The sequence below is a fragment of the Tachyglossus aculeatus genome, chromosome 10 (assembly GCF_015852505.1).
Source record: "Tachyglossus aculeatus isolate mTacAcu1 chromosome 10, mTacAcu1.pri, whole genome shotgun sequence".
In the NCBI taxonomy this organism is placed as follows: Eukaryota; Metazoa; Chordata; class Mammalia; order Monotremata; family Tachyglossidae; genus Tachyglossus; species Tachyglossus aculeatus.
Genome location: NC_052075.1, coordinates 3255709 through 3273389, shown reverse-complemented (window position 1 = coordinate 3273389; position 17681 = coordinate 3255709). Strand labels below are relative to the sequence as shown.

Sequence of the window (17681 nt, the reverse complement as noted above, 5' to 3'; positions counted from 1 at the left end):
TGTGGAGGGAAGGCGTTCCAGGCCAGAGGCAGGACGTGGGCGAGCGGTCGGCGGCGAGATAGACGAAACTGAGGTACAGTGAGAAGGTCAGAATTACAGAAGCGAAGTGTGTGGGCTGGACTGTAATAGGACAGTAGCGAGGTAAGGTAGGAGGGGGCATGGTGGTGGAGTGCTTTGAAGCCATGGTGAGGAGTCTTTGTTTGATGCGAAAGTGGATGGGCAACCACTGCAGCTTTTTGAGGAGCGAGGAAACACGGCCTGAACGTTTTTGTCGAAAAATCATCCAGGCAGCAGAGTGAAGTGTGGGACTGGAGTGGGGAGAGACGGGAGGCTGGGAGGTCAGCAAGGAGGCTGATGCCGTAATCCAGGCGGGATAGGATGAGGGCCTTCAAGGCCCTACTGAGAGCTCACCTCCTCCAGGAGGACTTCCCAGACTGAGCCCCTTCCTTCCTATCCCCCTCGTCCCCCTCTCCATCCCCCCATCTTACCTCCTTCCCTTCCCCACAGCACCTGTATATATGTTTGTACATATTTATTACTCTATTTATTTTACTTGTACATATCTATTCTATTTATTTTATTTTGTTAGTATGTTTGGTTTCGTTCTCTGTCTCCCCCTTTTAGACTGTGAGCCCACTGTCGGGTAGGGACTGTCTCTATATGTTGCCAACTTGGACTTCCCAAGCGCTTACTACAGTGCTCTGCACAAAGTAAGCGCTCAATAAATACGACTGATTGATTGATGAGTGATTGCCTTAATGTGGTAGCAATTTGGATGGCGAGGAAAGGGCGGATTTTAGTGATGTTGTGAAGGTGGGACCGACAGGATGTAGTGATGGATATGAATATGAGGGTTGAATGAGAGAGAGGAGTCAAGTGTACATTGTAAGCACTCAGTAAATACCACTGATTATACTGTACTCTCTCAATCAGTAAATACTATTGATTATATTAATTCACTCAATCGTATTGGGCACTTACTGTGTGCAGAGCACTGTACTAAGTGCTTGGGAAGTACAAGTCGGCAACATATAGAGACGGTCCCTACCAAACAGGCTCACAGTCTAGAAGGGGGAGACAGACAACAAAACAAAACATGTAGACAGGTGTCAAAATCATCAGAACAAATAGAATTATAGCTATATGCACATCATTAACAAAATAAATAGAATAGTACATATTGTACTCTTCCAATCAGCATATACCATTGGTTATACAGTACTCTATATATATGGAGAAGTAGCATGGCTCAATGGAAAGAGCCCGGGCTTTGGAGTCAGAGGTCATGGGTTCAAATCCCGGCTCCGCCAACAGTCTACTGTGTGACTTTGGGCAAGTCACTTAACTTCCCTGTGCCTCAGTTACCTCATCTGTAAAATGGGGATTATAACTGTGAGCCCCCCATGGGATAACCTGATCACCTTGTAACCTTCCCAGTGCTTAGAACAGTGCTTTGCACATAGTAAGTGCTTAAATACCATTATTATTATTATCATTACTCTCCCAATCCTTTAATACAGTGCTCTGCATAGACTGACAGAAAACACACCCCCTTCAAGAGAGAGAGAGTCACTGGGTTTGGCCTCTGGCCATCTGGAGCAATCTCAAGTGTGACAATCTAAGCACTTCAAGGCCTCCACCATTCTCCTCCCTTTCTTTCCCCTTCACTCCCCACAAACGGCAAAAATGAAAAATTAATGAAAAACTAGGAAAGCAGGCGAATTAGCAAACAGAAAGTAGACAGCACTCATACATTTATACTTTGGGTAAACTTTAAATCTCTTGACATGAGAATAAAAGAAGAGTGCCCCAAACCTCCACTTCTGAGGCCTTATCTCACTGAACTGAGATACCGAAGAGCTAAAATTTCAAATTCTACCTAAATTTCATTTCTTCTTAGCCAAACGACAGAGCTGATTTATTGACCTGGACTCCATTCATCCTTGTATAGTCGAAGTTGAATGGTCAAATCTAAAGATATTCTGAAATTAAATAAAAACTTTGCTCTTTGCTTCCTAATAGACTTCAGACCACACGGATGATTACTGCAAATTTAGCCTAAAGCACATTCATTGAAACAAAGTTAGGTTCTTTTACACAGGAAAAACTGAAGTTACAGAAGCTAACAAAAGCTTGATTCAGGATTAGAGCATGTGACGTGCTGAAAGAGAAATGGCAGAACTGTCTCTTTGCACTTCGTTTGATAAAATTTCTCCCAAAAGTTTGGGTTTCAGATTTTTTTTTTCCTTCTCTTTCAAGATACTTTCTGCTGACAAAGCCAAACCGGAATCTCAGAGCACAGACCTGGTCGGGAATCAACGATAAAACTTCAAATATTAGGAGAAAACATGAAAAGGCAAGATGAACATTAGGCACAGTAATCAAGCATTAATTAAGCATCTGCAAGTTTCCTTTCATCACTTTTTCTCCTAATGAAGGATGGGAGGAGAATGAAGTTAAAATTTTCTCTCATTTCACTGGAACACATGAAATTGAAGGAGTGTGCCACTTTAGTAACAAAATGATCTGTTAACAGAAATTTAATTTTAGTTCCCATTCTTACCCCATGTCCGGGTGACCTCAGTTCTAATCCCGGTTTAGCCACTCATCTGTTGTATGACCTTGGACAAGTTATTTATTCGCTCTGTGCCTCAGTTTCCTCGTCAGTAAAAATGTTCTCCCAACTCCTCTGTCGGTGCACCTCAGGTAACAAGGATTGCGTCTGATATGATTGCAATCCCTGCGTTTTGTACAGTGTTTGGCATAGAGTAAGCACTTACCAAAAGTATTATTTATTATAAGTGCCTTGGATGCTATTTTATTTATTTACTTTGTTATAGTGTACTCTCCCAAGTACAGTGCTCTGCACACAGTAAGCACTCAAACACCACTGATTTATTAATTTAGCAAAGTTGAGCAGGATCAGCTGAAGCGACAAAGAAAAGACACTACCATTACTGTGAGCCCCACATGGGGCAACTTGATTACCTTGTATCTACCCCAGTGCTTAGAACAGTGCTTTGCACGTAGTAAGCGCTTAATAAATGCCTTTATTATTATTATTGCTACTGCTACAAGAAACCAATGACCTCCAAACCAGTAAATCTCATGTTGGGAGCAGGGAGTGGAGACCGAAGACGAGCAGTTGGAGGGGAAATTGTTCAGCTTGCACTTGCATGTCCAAAACAGGACTCCTTTTTCCTCCCAAATCCTCTCCTCTCTGTGACTTTCCCGTCACTGCTGACCCTCCCCATCTCTCAAACTCATCACCTTAGCATTATTCTTGACTCCTCTTTCTTTCTACCCTGATAGTCAGGCACCAAATCCTGTCAGTTCTTTCTTTACATCTTTACTGAGAGCTCACCTCCTCCAGGAGGCTTTCCCAGACTGAGCCCCTTCCTTCCTCTCCCCCTCGTCCCCCTCTCCATCCCCCCATCTTACCTCCTTCCCTTCCCCACAGCACCTGTATATATGTTTGTACATATTTATTACTCTATTTATTTATTTATTTTACTTGTACCTATCTATTCTATTTATTTTATTTTGTATGTTAGATTTTGTTCTCTGTCTCCCCCTTCTAGACTGTGAGCCCACTGTTGGGTAGGGACTGTCTCTATACGTTGCCAGCTTGTACTTCCCAAGCGCTTAGTACAGTGCTCTGCACACAGTAAGCGCTCAATAAATACAATTGATTGACTGATTTACATCTCCAGAACCTGCCCCTTCCCTCCAGCCTAGCTGTCACCACGGAGGTCCAAGCAACTGTGAGACTGTGAGCCCACTTTTTAGACTGTGAGCCCACTGTTGGGTAGGGACTGTCTCTACGTGTTGCCAATTTGTACTTCCCAAGCGCTCAGTACAGTGCTCTGCACATAGTAAGCGCTCAATAAATACGATTGATTGATTGATTGATTGATTGTGAGGACGCGACTATAGTACTGTATCACCCTCCTCTCAGACCTCCTTTCCTGCAGCCTCTCCAGTCTCGGCATCACACTGAAGCCCAGATCATTTTTCTGCGCCTAGTTGCTCAACGCTCTTCGCATCAAGCAGAAATTCCTGACCATTTGCTTGAAGTTACTCCATCAATTCTCTTTCTCCCCCCTATTTGCTCTCACTCGTCTCCTACGCTTTGCTCCTCTAAAGCCAGACTTTCTCACTGGGCTTCGCTTTCGTTTCTCTAGCTACGGACCTTCCCTCCTATTGACGCTCCCTGCCCTTTCACATCCAGCAAACCACCTCCCTCCCTCAAAGCCTCATCATCATCATCATCAATCGTATTTATTGAGCGCTTACTGTGTACAGAGCACTGTACTAAGCGCTTGGAAAGTACAAGTTGGCAACATATAGAGACAGTCCCTACCCAACAGTGGGCTCACAGTCTAAAAGGGGGAGACAGAGAACAAAACCAAACATACTAACAAAGTAAAATAAATAGAATAGATATGTACAAGTAAAATAGAGTACTAAATATGTACAAACATATATCATCATCATCATCAATCGCATTTATTGAGCGCTTACTATGTGCAGAGCACTGTACTAAGCGCTTGGGAAGTACAAATCGGCAACATATAGAGACAGTCCCTACCCAACAGTGGGCTCACAGTCTAAAAGGGGGAGACAGAGAACAAAACCAAACATACTAACAAAGTAAAATAAATAGAATAGATATGTACAAGTAAAATAAATAGAGTAACAATAGAGTAACAATAGAGTAACAGTAGAGTAACAATAGAGTAACAATTAGAGTAACAGTAAATCATCATCATCAATCGCATTTATTGAGCGCTTACTATGTGCAGAGCACTGTACTAAGCGCTTGGGAAGTACAAATCGGCAACATATAGAGACAGTCCCTACCCAACAGTGGGCTCACAGTCTAAAAGGGGGAGACAGAGAACAAAACCAAACATACTAACAAAGTAAAATAAATAGAATAGATATGTACAAGTAAAATAGAGTAACAATAGAGTAACAATAAACAAATAGAGTAACAATAGAGTAACAATAGAGTAACAATAGAGTAACAATTAGAGTAACAGTAAGTAGAGTAACAATAAATAGAGTAACAATAGAGTAACAATAGAGTAACAATAAATAGAGTAGCAATAAATAGAGTAACAAAGCACTCCTGATGTTGCATCTCCTCCAGGAAGCCCTCTCTGATTAATCTCATCTCCCCACCCTACTGCCACTCCAACATCACCTATTCACTTAATTCCCACTCCGACTGGGTAGCCCTCACGTTGCTTCCCCCAACTGTAGTTTATTTTACATCCTCCTCCCGCATTAGACCGTGACTTCTCTGGGGGTACGTGATTGTGTCTACTACCCCTATTCTCCCACAGCAGTGTGGCTTAGTGGTTAGAGCTACGGCCTAGGAGGCAGGAGGACATGGGTTCTATTCCTGACTCCGCGATATGTCTGCTGTGTAACCCTGGGCAAGTCTCATCATCATCATCAATCGTATTTATTGAGCGCTTACTGTGTGCAGAGCACTGTACTAAGCACTTGGGAAGTACAAATTGGCAACATATAGAAACAGTCCCTACCCAACAGTGGGCTCACAGTCTAAAAGGGGGAGACAGAGAACAAAACCAAACATACTAACAAAAGAAAATAAATAGGATAGATATGTACAAGTAAAATAAATAGAGTAATAAATATGTACAGACATATATACATATGCTTCATTTCTCACTTCCCCCATCTGGGAAACGGGGATTAAGGGTGTGAGCCCCATGTCGGACAGGGACTGTGTCCAACCCGATTAACTTGTATCTACTCCAGCACTTAGGACAAGGCTTGGCGTATAGGAAGCGCTTAACAAGTACCATAATTATTATTATTCCAGTGCTCTGTAGAGTGTAAGCACTCTATGCTATTGGGAGATTGCTCAATTGGAGCTGAGTGTTTCCTTAGTGTTTGTAAGCATTTGTTAAATGCTTACCATGTGCCAAGCACTGTTCTAAGCGCTGGGGAGGTTACAAGGTAATCAGGTTGACCCACCGAGGGCTCCCAGTCTTAATCCCCATTTTACAGATGGGGGAACTGCGGCACAGAGAAGTTAAGTGACTTGCCCCAAGTCACTCAGCTGACAACTGGAGGAGCCGGGATTTGAACCCATGACCTCTGACTCCAAAGCCCATGCTCTTTCCACTGGGCCACACTGCTTCTCTATGTGCTTGGCACATAGTAAGCGTTTAACAAATGCCATTATTATTATTCTCTGTGCATCAGTTAACTCATCCGTAGAATGGGAATTAAGACTGTGAGTCCCACGTGGGACAACCTTGATTACCTTGTAATAATAATAATAATGATGATGGCATTTGTTGAGCGCGTACTACGCGCAGAGCACTGTTCTAAGCGCTGGGGGGGGATACAAGATGATCAAGTTGCCCCACGCGGGGCTCACAATCTTAATCCCCATTTTACAGATGAGGTAACTGAGGCTCAGAGAAGTTAAGTGACTTGCCCAAGGTCACACAGCAGTCATGTGGCGGAGTCGGCATTCGAACCCATGTATACCTTGTATCCCCCCCAGGGCTTAGACCAGTGCTTGGCACATGGTAAGCATTTAACAAATGCCATTATTATTATTATTATTATTCTCTGTGCCTCTGTTAGTTCATCTGTAAAATGGGAATTAAGACTGTGAGCCCCACGTGGGACAACCTTGATTACCTTGACAGACGGTAATGACGGAACATATTAACAAAACAAAATAAACAGAATAAATATGTACAAGTAAAATAAACAGAGTAATAAATCTGTACAAACATATATACATTATATATACAGGTGCTGTGGGGAGGGGAAGGAGGTAAGGCGCAGGGGATGGGGAGGGGGAAGAGGGGGAGAGGAAGGAGGGGGATCTGTCTGGGAAGGCCTCCTGGAGGAGGTGAGCTCTCAGTAGGGCCTTGAAGGGAGGAAGAGAGCTAGCTTGGCGGATGGAAAGTTAGTGGAAAGAGCCCGGGCTTTGGAGTCAGAGGTCACGGGTTCAAATCCCAGCTCCGCCAACTGTCAGCTGTGTGACTGTCACACAGTCACACTTCTAGACTGTGAGCCCGATGTTGGGTAGGGACCGTTTCTATATGTTGCCAACTTGTACTTCCCAAGCACTTAGTCCTGTGCTCTGCACACAGTAAGCGCTCAATAAATACGATTGAATGAATGAATGACTTTGGGCAAGTCATTTCTCTGTGCCTCAGTTACCTCATCTGTAAAAGGGGAATGAAGACTGTGAGCCTCACGTAGGGCAACCTGATTCATTCATTCATTCGTATGCATTGAGCACTGTGTGCAGAGCACTGCACTAAGCACTTGGGAAGTACAAGTTGGCAACATATAGAGACGGTCCCTACCCAACAGCGGGCTCGCGGTCTAGAAGGGGGAGACAGAGAACAAGACAAAACATATTAACAAAATAAAATAAATAGAATAAATATGTACAAGTAAAATAAATAGAATAATAAATATGTACAAACATATATACACATATATATACTATATATACACAGGTGCTGTGGGGAGGGGAAGGAGGTAAGGCATAAAATAAATAGAGTAATAAATCTGTACAAACAGATACATATATATGTCTATACATACATATACAGGTGCTGTAGGGAGGGGAAGGAGGTAAGGCGTAAAATAAATAGAGTAATAAATCTGTACAAACATATATACATATATATACATATATATACAGGTGTTATGGGGAGGGGAAGGAAGGTGTAAAATAAATGGAGTAATAAATCTGTACAAACATATATATGTGTAAGCGCTTAGTACAGTGCTCTGCACATTGTAAGCGCTCAATAAATACGATTGATGATATATATCATCATCATCATCAATCGTATTTATTGAGCGCTTACTATGTGCAGAGCACTGTACTAAGCGCTTGGGAAGTACAAATTGGCAACACATAGAGACAGTCCCTACCCAACAGTGGGTTCACAGTCTAGAAGGGGGAGACAGAGAACAAAACCAAACATACTAACAAAATAAAATAAATAGAATAGATATGTACAAATAAAATAGAGTAATAAATATGTACAAACATATATACACATATATATACAGGTGCCGTGGGGAGGGGAAGGAGGTAAGGCGTAAAATAGAGTAACAAATCTGTACATACATATATATACAGGTGCTGTGGGGAGGGGAAGGAGGTAAGGCGTAAAATAGAGTAATAAATCTGTACATACATATATACATATATATACACATATATATACAGGTGCTGTGGGGAGGGGAAGGAGGTAAGGCGTAAAATAGAGTAATAAATCTGTACAAACATATATACATATATATATATACAGGTGCTGTAGGGAGGGAAAGGAGGTAAGGCGGAGGGGATGGGGAGGAGGAGGAGAGGAAGGAGTAGGGAAGCACAGTGCTTGGCACATAGTAAGCGCTTAAGACATACCACCATCATCATCATCATTTTCATTCATTCATTCAATCGATTTATTGAGCGCTTACTGTGTGCAGAGCACTGTACTAAGCGCTTGGGAAGTACAAGTTGGCAACATATAGAGACAGTCCCTACCCAACAGCGTGCTCATAGTCTCATCATCATCACTAAGTGACTTGCCCAAAGTCACACAGCTGGCAACTGGCAGAGCTGGGATTTGAACCCATGGCCTCTGCCTCCAAATCAATCAATCAATCGTATTTATTGAGCGCTTCCCGTGTGCAGAGCACTGTACTAAGCGCTTGGGAAGTCCAAGTTGGCAACATCTAGAGGCGGTCCCTACCCAACAGCGGGCTCACAGTCTCATCATCATCACTAAGTGACTTGCCCAAAGTCACACGGCTGGCAACTGGCAGAGCTGGGATTTGAATCCATGACCTCTGCCTCCAAATCAATCAATCAATCAATCGTATTTACTGAGCAATTCCTGTGTGCAGAGCACTGTACTAAGCGCTTGGGAAGTCCAAGATGGCAACATAGAGGGACGGTCCCTACCCAACAGCGGGCTCACAGTCTAGAAGGGGGAGACAGACAACAAAACAAAACATACTAACAAAATAAAATAAATAGAATAGAAGCCCGGGTTCTTTCCACTGAGCCACGCTGCTCCTCAATAATAATAATAATAATGGCATTTATTAAGCGCTTATTATGTGCAAAGCACTGTTCTAAGCGCTGGGGAGGTTACAATCAATCAATCAATTGTATTTATTGAGCGCTTACTGTGTGCACAGCACTGTACTAAGCGCTTGGGAAGTCCAAGTTGGCAACAGAGACGGTCCCTACCCAACAGTGGGCTCACAGTCTAAAAGGGGGGAGACAGAGAACAAAACCAAACATACTAACAAAATAAAATAAATAGAATAGATATGGACAAGTAAAATAAATAAATAAATAGAGTAATAAATCTGTACAAACATATATACATCTATACAGGTGCTGTGGGGAAGGGAAGGAGGTAAGATGGGGGGATGGAGAGGGGGACGAGGGGGAGAGGAAGGAAGGGGCTCATTCTGGGAAGGCCTCCTGGAGGAGGTGAGCTCTCAGTAGGGCCTTTGAAGGGAGGAAGGTCATGGGTTCAAATCCCAGCCCTTTCACATCCAGCAAACCACCTCCCTCCCTCAAAGCCTCATCATCATCATCATCAATCGTATTTATGGAGCGCTTACTGTGTGCAGAGCACTGTACTAAGCGCTTGGGAAGTACAAGTTGGCAACATATAGAGACGGTCCCTACCCAACAGTGGGCTCACAGTCTAAAAGGGGGGAGGCAGAGAACAAAATCAAACATACTAACAAAATAAAATAAATAGAATAGATATGTACAAGTAAAATAAATAAATAAATAGAGTAATAAATCTGTACAAACATATATACATCTATACAGGTGCTGTGGGGAAGGGAAGGAGGTAAGATGGGGGGATGGAGAGGGGGACGAGGGGGAGAGGAAGGAAGGGGCTCATTCTGGGAAGGCCTCCTGGAGGAGGTGAGCTCTCAGTAGGGTCTTTGAAGGGAGGAATCAATCAATCAATCAATCGTATTTATTGAGCGCTTACTATGTGCAGAGCACTGTACTAAGCGCTTGGGAAGTACAAATTGGCATCACATAGAGACAGTCCCTACCCGATAGTGGGCTCACAGTCTAAAAGGGGGAGACAGAGAACAGAACCAAACATACCAACAAAATAAAATAAGTAGGATAGAAATGTACAAGTAAAATAAATAAATAAATAAATAGAGTAATAAATATGTACAACCATATATACATATATACAGGTGCTGTGGGGAAGGGAAGGAGGTAAGACGGGGGGATGGAGAGGGGGACGAGGGGGAGAGGAAAGAAGGGGCTCAGTCTGGGAAGGCCTCCTGGAGGAGGTGAGCTCTCAGCAGGGCCTTGAAGGGAGGAAGAGAGCTAGCTTGGCGGAGGGGCAGAGGGATTGGGGGCATTCCAGGCCCGGGGGAGGACGTGGGCCGGGGGTCGACGGCGGGACAGGCGAGAGCGAGGTACAGTGAGGAGATTAGTGGTGGAGGAGCGGAGGGTGCGGGCTGGGCTGGAGAAGGAGAGAAGGGAGGTGAGGTAGGAGGGGGCGAGGGGATGGATGGACAGCCTTGAAGCCCAGGGTGAGGAGTTTCTGCCTGATGCGCAGATTGATCGGTAGCCATTGGAGGTTTTTGAGGAGGGGAGTGATATGTCCAGAGCGTTTCTGGACAAAGATAATCCGGGCAGCAGCATGAAGTATGGATTGAAGTGGAGAGAGACACGAGGATGGGAGATCAGAGAGAAGGCTGATGCAGTAGTCCAGACGGGATAGGGTGAGAGCTTGAATGAGCAGGGGAGCGGTTGGGATGGAGAGGAAAGGGCGGAGCTTGGCAATGTTGCGGAGCTGAGGAAGGTCATGGGTTCAAATCCCAGCCCTTTCACATCCAGCAAACCACCTCCCTCCCTCAAAGCGTCATCATCATCATCATCAATCGTATTTATGGAGCGCTTACTGTGTGCAGAGCACTGTACTAAGCGCTTGGGAAGTACAAGTTGGCAACAGAGACAGTCCCTACCCAACAGCGGGCTCACAGTCTAAAAGGGGGAGACAGAGAAGAAAACCAAACATACTAACAAAGTAAAATAAATAGAATAGATATGTACAAGTAAAATAGAGTAATAAATCTGTACAAACATATCTACATATATACAGGTGCTGTGGGGAAGGGAAGGAGGTAAGATGGGGGGACGGAGAGGGGGACGAGGGGGAGAGGAAGGAAGGGGCTCAGTCTGGGAAGGCCTCCTGGAGGAGGTGAGCTCTCAGTAGGGCCTTTGAAGGGAGGAAGGCCATGGGTTCAAATCCCAGCTCCGCCAATTGTCAGCTGTGTGACTTCGGGCAAGTCACTTCACTCCTCTGGGCCTCAGTTACCTCATCTGGTAAGAAGCAGTGTGGCTCAGTGGAAACAGCCCGGGCTTGGGAGTCAGAGGACGTGGGTTCCAATCCAATCCAAGGTGATCAGGTTGTCCCACGGGGGGGCTCACGGTCTTCATCCCCATTTTCCAGATGAGGTCACTGAGGCCCAGAGAAGTGAAGTGACTTGGCCAAAGTCACCCAGCTGACAAGTGTCAGAGCTGGGATTCGAACCCATGAAGTCTGACTCCAAAGCCCGGGCTTTTTACGATGAGCCATGCTGCTTCTCAAGAAGCGCTCAATAAGTAGGAGGGGGGGAGCTTACTGAGGGAAGGCCTCCCTCCCTCCTTCCCTCACTGAGGAGGCCCCAAGCTCACCCCGCCATTAGCCTTAGGCCACGCGTTGACAACGGTTTTCCGGGCCACGCCGACGTGCTCGCTCCCGCGCGGCGCCGGCCACGCCGCCCGTCGGCCGCGCGCACGTAGGCCACGCCCCCCTCTCGCGCCTGCGCAGAGCGAGGCTTCCCTGGGAATGGGCGGGAACGCCTGAGGGGAGGCCCTGTCAGTCCTTCAGTCAGTCTTATTTCATAGTTATCATGGCATTTCTTGAGCGCTTACTACGTGCACCCTGTCAGTCCTTCAGTCAATCCTATCATACTAATCATGGCATTTCTTAAGCGCTTACTACGTGCACCCTGTCGGTCCTTCAGTCAATCCTGTCAGTCGTTCAGTCAATCCTGTCATAATGATCATGGCATTTCTTAAGCGCTTACTGCGTGCGCCCTGTCAGTCAATCGTGTTTCATAGTAATCATGGCATTTCTTGAGCGCTTACTACGTGCACCCTGTCAGTCCTTCAGTCAATCCTGTCAGTCATTCAGTCAATCCTATCATAATGATCATGGCATTTCTTAAGCGCTTACTGCGTGCACCCTGTCAGTCAATCCTATTTCATAATAATCATGGCATTTGGTAAGCGCTTACTACGTGCACCTTGTCAGTCCTTCAGTCAATCCTATCATAATAATCATGGCATTTCTTAAGTGCTTACTAAGCGCACCCTGTCAATCCATCAGTCAATCCTATTTCATAATAATCATGGCATTTCTTGAGCACTTACTACGTGCACCCTGTCAGTCCTTCAGTCAATCCTATCATACTAATCATGGCATTTCTTGAGCGCTTACTACGTGCACCCTGTCGGTCCTTCAGTCAATCCTGTCAGTCGTTCAGTCAATCCTATCATAATGATCATGGCATTTCTTAAGCGCTTACTACGTGCACCCTGTCAGCCAATCCTATTTCATAGTAATCATGGCATTTCTTGAGCGCTTACTACGTGCACCCTGTCAGTCAATCCTATTTCATAGTAATCATGGCATTTCTTGAGCGCTTACTACGTGCACCCTGTCAGTCCTTCAGTCAATCCTATCATACTAATCATGGCACTTCTTAAGCGCTTACTACGTGCACCCTGTCAGTCCTTCAGTCAATCCTGTCAGTCGTTCAGTCAATCCTATCATAATGATCATGGCATTTCTTAAGCGCTTACTACGTGCACCCTGTCAGTCAATCCTATTTCATAGTAATCATGGCATTTCTTAAGCGCTTACTACGTGCACCCTGTCAGTCAATCCTATTTCATAGTAATCATGGCATTTGTTAAGCGCTTACTACGTGCACCCTGTCAGTCAATCCTATCATAATAATCATGGCATTTCTTAAGCGCTTACTACGTACACCCTGTCAGTCATTCAGTCTATCCTATTTCATAATAATCATGGCATTTCTTAAGCGCTTACTACGTGCACCCTGTCAGTCCGTCAGTCAATCCTATTTCATAATAATCATGGCATTTCTTAAGCGCTTACTACATGCACCCTGTCAGTCAATCCTATTTCATAGTAATCATGGCATTTCTTAAGCGCTTACTACGTGCACCCTGTCAGTCAATCCTATTTCATAGTAATCATGGCATTTGTTAAGCGCTTACTACGTGCACCCTGTCAGTCGTTCAGTCAATCCTATCATAATAATCATGGCATTTCTTAAGTGCTTACTAAGTGCACCCTGTCAATCTGTCAGTCAATCCTATTTCATAATAATCATGGCATTTCTTGAGCGCTTACTACATGCACCCTGTCAGTCCGTCAGTCAATCCTATTTCATAATAATCATGGCATTTCTTAAGCGCTTACTACATGCACCCTGTCAGTCAATCCTATTTCATAGTAATCATGGCATTTCTTAAGCGCTTACTACGTGCACCCTGTCAGGCAATCCTGTTTCATAATAATGATGGCATTTGGTAAGCGCTTACTACGTGCAAACTGTCAGTCATTCAGTCTATCCTATTTCATAGTAATCATGGCATTTCTTAAGTGCTTACTACATGCACCCTGTCAGTCCGTCAGTCAATCCTATTTCATAATAACGATGGCATTTGTTAAGCGCTTACTATGTGCACCCTGTCAGTCATTCAGTCAATCCTATTTCATAATAATCATGGCATTTGTTAAGCGCTTACTAGGTGCACCCTGTCAGTCCTTCAGTCAATCCCATTTCATAATAATGATGGCATTTGGTAAGCGCTTACTACGTGCACCCTGTCAGTCCGTCAGTCAATCCTATCTCATAATAATCATGGCATTTCTTAAGTGCTTACTATGTGCACCCTGTCAGTCCTTCAGTCAATCCTATTTCCTAATAATGATGGCATTTGGTAAGTGCTTACTACGTGCACCCTGTCAGTCCTTCAGCCAATCCTATTTCATAATAATGATGGCATTTGGTAAGCGCTTACTACGTGCACCCTGTCAGTCCTTCAGTCAATCCTATTTCATAATAATCATGGCATTTGGTAAGTGCTTACTATATGCACCCTGTCAGTCCTTCAGTCAATCTTATTTCATAATAATGATGCCACTTGGTAAGCGCTTCCTACGTTCACCCTGTCAGTCCTTCAGTCAATCCTATTTCATAATAATGGCATTTGGTAAGTGCTTACTACGTGCACCCTGTGAGTCCTTCAGTCAATCCTATCATAATAATCATGGCATTTCTTAAGCGCTTACTACGTGCACCCTGTCAGTCCTTCAGTCAATCCTATTTCATAATAATGATGGCATTTGGTAAGCGCTTACTACGTGCACCCTGTCAATCATTCAGTCAATCTTATTTCATAATAATCATGGCATTTGTTAAGCTCTTACTACGTGCACCCTGTCAGTCCTTCAGTCAATCGTATTTCATAATAACGATGGCATTTGTTAAGCGCTTACTACGTGCACCCTGTCAGTCATTCAGTCAATCCTATTTCATAATAATGATGGCATTTGGTAAGCGCTTACTATGTGCACCCTGTCAGCCCTTCAGTCAATCCTATTTCATAATAGTGATGGCATTTGGTAAGCGCTTACTACGTGCACCCTGTCAGTCCTTCAGTCAATCCTATTTCATAATAATGATAGCATTTGTTAAGCGCTTACTACGTGCACCCTGTCAGTCCTTCAGTCAATCCTATTTCCTAATAATGATGGCATTTGGTAAGCGCTTACTACGTGCACCCTGTCAGTCCTTCAGTCAATCCTGTTTCATAATAATGATGGCATTTGGTAAGCATTCATTCATTCATTCAATCGTATTTATTGAGTGCTTACTGTGTGCAGAGCACTATACTAAGCACTTGGGAAGTACAAGTTGGCAACATATAGGGACGGTCCCTACCCAACAGCAGGCTCACAGTCTAGAATGTGCAAAAATGCTCTGCATGATCCAAATTTATCATTTAAAGCCCTACTTTGTTGGCTTGAAAGAAAATGTATCAAGGCAAACAGCATTAGCACCATTAAGGCTTGGTGTATTCTGGTAATGTTTTTCACCCCACCAGATTTTCCTGTTCGGCTATATGATGCTGTGTATCCGCAATCAAATCGTTGCCTTTCATTTTCCCTGCTGGAAAGTGAAATTTTAAAAATTAGTTGTACACTATTTTGAGGTCTTAGGATAAAAAGTATTCTGCGATGTCATTATTTAAAATAACCACCCATCCAAAAAAAGAAATTAAGGAAAATCAGACACCAACAAATGTATTGACATGTAAGGGTCAAGTGAACTCAAAAATGGCAAGTTCATTATATGATTTGTAAATATTTTTATATCACCCCCATTGGAATGTAAAATTACTTGTGGGCAGGCTGTGTTTCTATTATACTTTCCCAAGTAGTTAATAAAAGTGTGTTTCCTCCAGTGGACACTCAATAAATTAAATTACCACTATCACCACTACTACTATTACTACTACTACTGCTTTTTGTAAAGTTATATAAAACTTAGGATATGCTTATGAATTATTTGCTGACAGAAAGGTTACTTAAATGGAGCATTATAACCTATCCCTTAGTTCATGGACCCAAAACCTCTAGGCAGTGTCATGAACCCATTTAATTCTGAACCCAAGATTTTGTATGTAAGTTGAGCTTAACTATATTATTTGTCCCACAGGTAAGCACCTTGGGTTTCCACAGCTTCAGAGATTTACCTTATCTCTCTGAGGAACGTTGTCAGGTCAGTTTTCCAGTACATCCTTAAAGCCAAACACCGACGTCCGTATCCCATCTCCTGCTCATAACTGAGCAAATTGCCATATTCCATTATGTGGCATAGAGATCAATTGGTTTAACGATGTTATTGTACTTGTTGGAAATGGTCTGTGTATGGGAATATTCGGGCTAAATATTAAGGTATGATCTTACCAGGAAGAACTAATAGAAAGTGGAATGGTCTTCCCAAGGGAAAAGTTGGAAGCTCCCTATCTCAGTTCCTTTAAATCAGGAAAGAAGGAAGCATTTGAGTTCTGAACTTCCATAAGGTGAATCTTGGATCTGAAATTTGAGACTGAGGAAGAGACACAGGCCAGAGAGCACAAAGCAGAGAGACACAAGGTTCATGATGATAAATGTCTTTCACCAATGCCTTCCATTTGGGGGAATGGAAAATTTTTCCATTTTTCTTCCATGAGTGGAATAGTCCTCACTGGCTGAGAACTGTCTCTAACATTGAAGGCCCTTTGACTCTTTCGTCGATAACATGGGCTAAAATTTTGTCTATTTACTATGTGATTCCAAGATTGAGCAAAGACAGGAAATTTCTCTTTATACTAGAGGTAGCTAATATGTATCAATAAACCAAATTCTATATTAACCTGAATGTTGCATTCTTGCAATCACATGTTTTTAGGTGTCTCCTACACCTTCCATCCTCTCCCAGGAGTTTCTTACAGTTCTTTGAATACAGTAAATGCTATGCCAATCAACTGACTGAGCAATCCTCACCCAAATAACAAGGGGCCTGAATGGCCCGAGTATAATGAACCCAAAAATGAAGTTTTTCTCTCAAAGACGCGCACTCATAGACTACAGCTTTGCCATCAACAGTTTCAACACCAAACCAAAGGACAACTCTACTAGATGCCCAAAAGCCTCAGATACTGCTGGGTGGGATGTTTCATTCCTAACCAAAAGGAAACTTCTTTCCTTCTCAGTTTACTTTTGAACATACTCTTCATTTGAGGCAATTCACACTCGGGAGCTTGACGTTTTGTGGACTCCTTTTTCCTGACCTCTCTGTGGTTTTCCCGTTTGGTCAGAACCCCGGGGAGAAATTTCATTCTGAATCCCAAGGTTCAGGATGTCCTACTCAAAACCGGGGAAGGCTTGTGATTTTAATGAAAGTTCCCTACATTCTCTATGCACTTAGCTGAGGATGAATTAATAAAGTTTTGGTAGTTGTTTAAATAGATTAAATGTCACACTTTAAATAGAAGGGGACGGCTCTATCTTACTGACCTATTTTTCATCTGTGATTTGGAAAAAGGCGAGATTAGCATGGATATTGCATTTTCAAGGACCTCGCCACTATTAAATAGACTGTTAAGTGCATTTTATGGCTGAAGAGTCTGTTCCCAGTTCAGTGTAGGAGACGTGCTAAGTTCATCTCTACCTGCTACATTGAACAATCACTGACTAAAATACTTTCTGTGGATGTAGAGCCTATGCTCTGTATCTTTTAAGTACGTAGTGCTAGATGTTTTAGGACTAGTATCAGGTAACTCAGTAAAAGCCCCCAGATGATATGTTGCCCCTCAAAGAAATAGAGCATAATCAATCAATCAATCAATCAATCAATCATATTTATTGAGCGTTTACTGTGTGCAGAGCACTGTACTAAGCGCTCGGTGGAAAGAGCCCGGGCTTTGGAGTCAGAGGTCACGGGTTCAAATTCCCACTCCGCCAATTGTCAGCTGT

The 17681-nt window shown here is 43.4% G+C and overlaps 1 protein-coding gene across 3 annotated transcripts in view; it reads right to left on the bottom strand.

Moving 5' to 3' along the window:
- The window catches only part of ALG6 (ALG6 alpha-1,3-glucosyltransferase), a 46101-nt gene extending 34258 nt beyond the window's left edge, over positions 1-11843 (bottom strand). Inside the window, exon 1 of one of the 3 annotated variants that reach the window (XM_038752963.1) lies at positions 11756-11843. The gene's annotated coding sequence lies outside the window, so the exon portion shown is untranslated. Of the gene's footprint in view, positions 1-981; positions 999-11396; positions 11429-11755 lie in introns of those variants that run through there. The other 2 variants (XM_038752964.1, XM_038752965.1) reach the window with 2 other exon arrangements.
- Positions 11844-17681: the final 5838 nt, after the last annotated feature.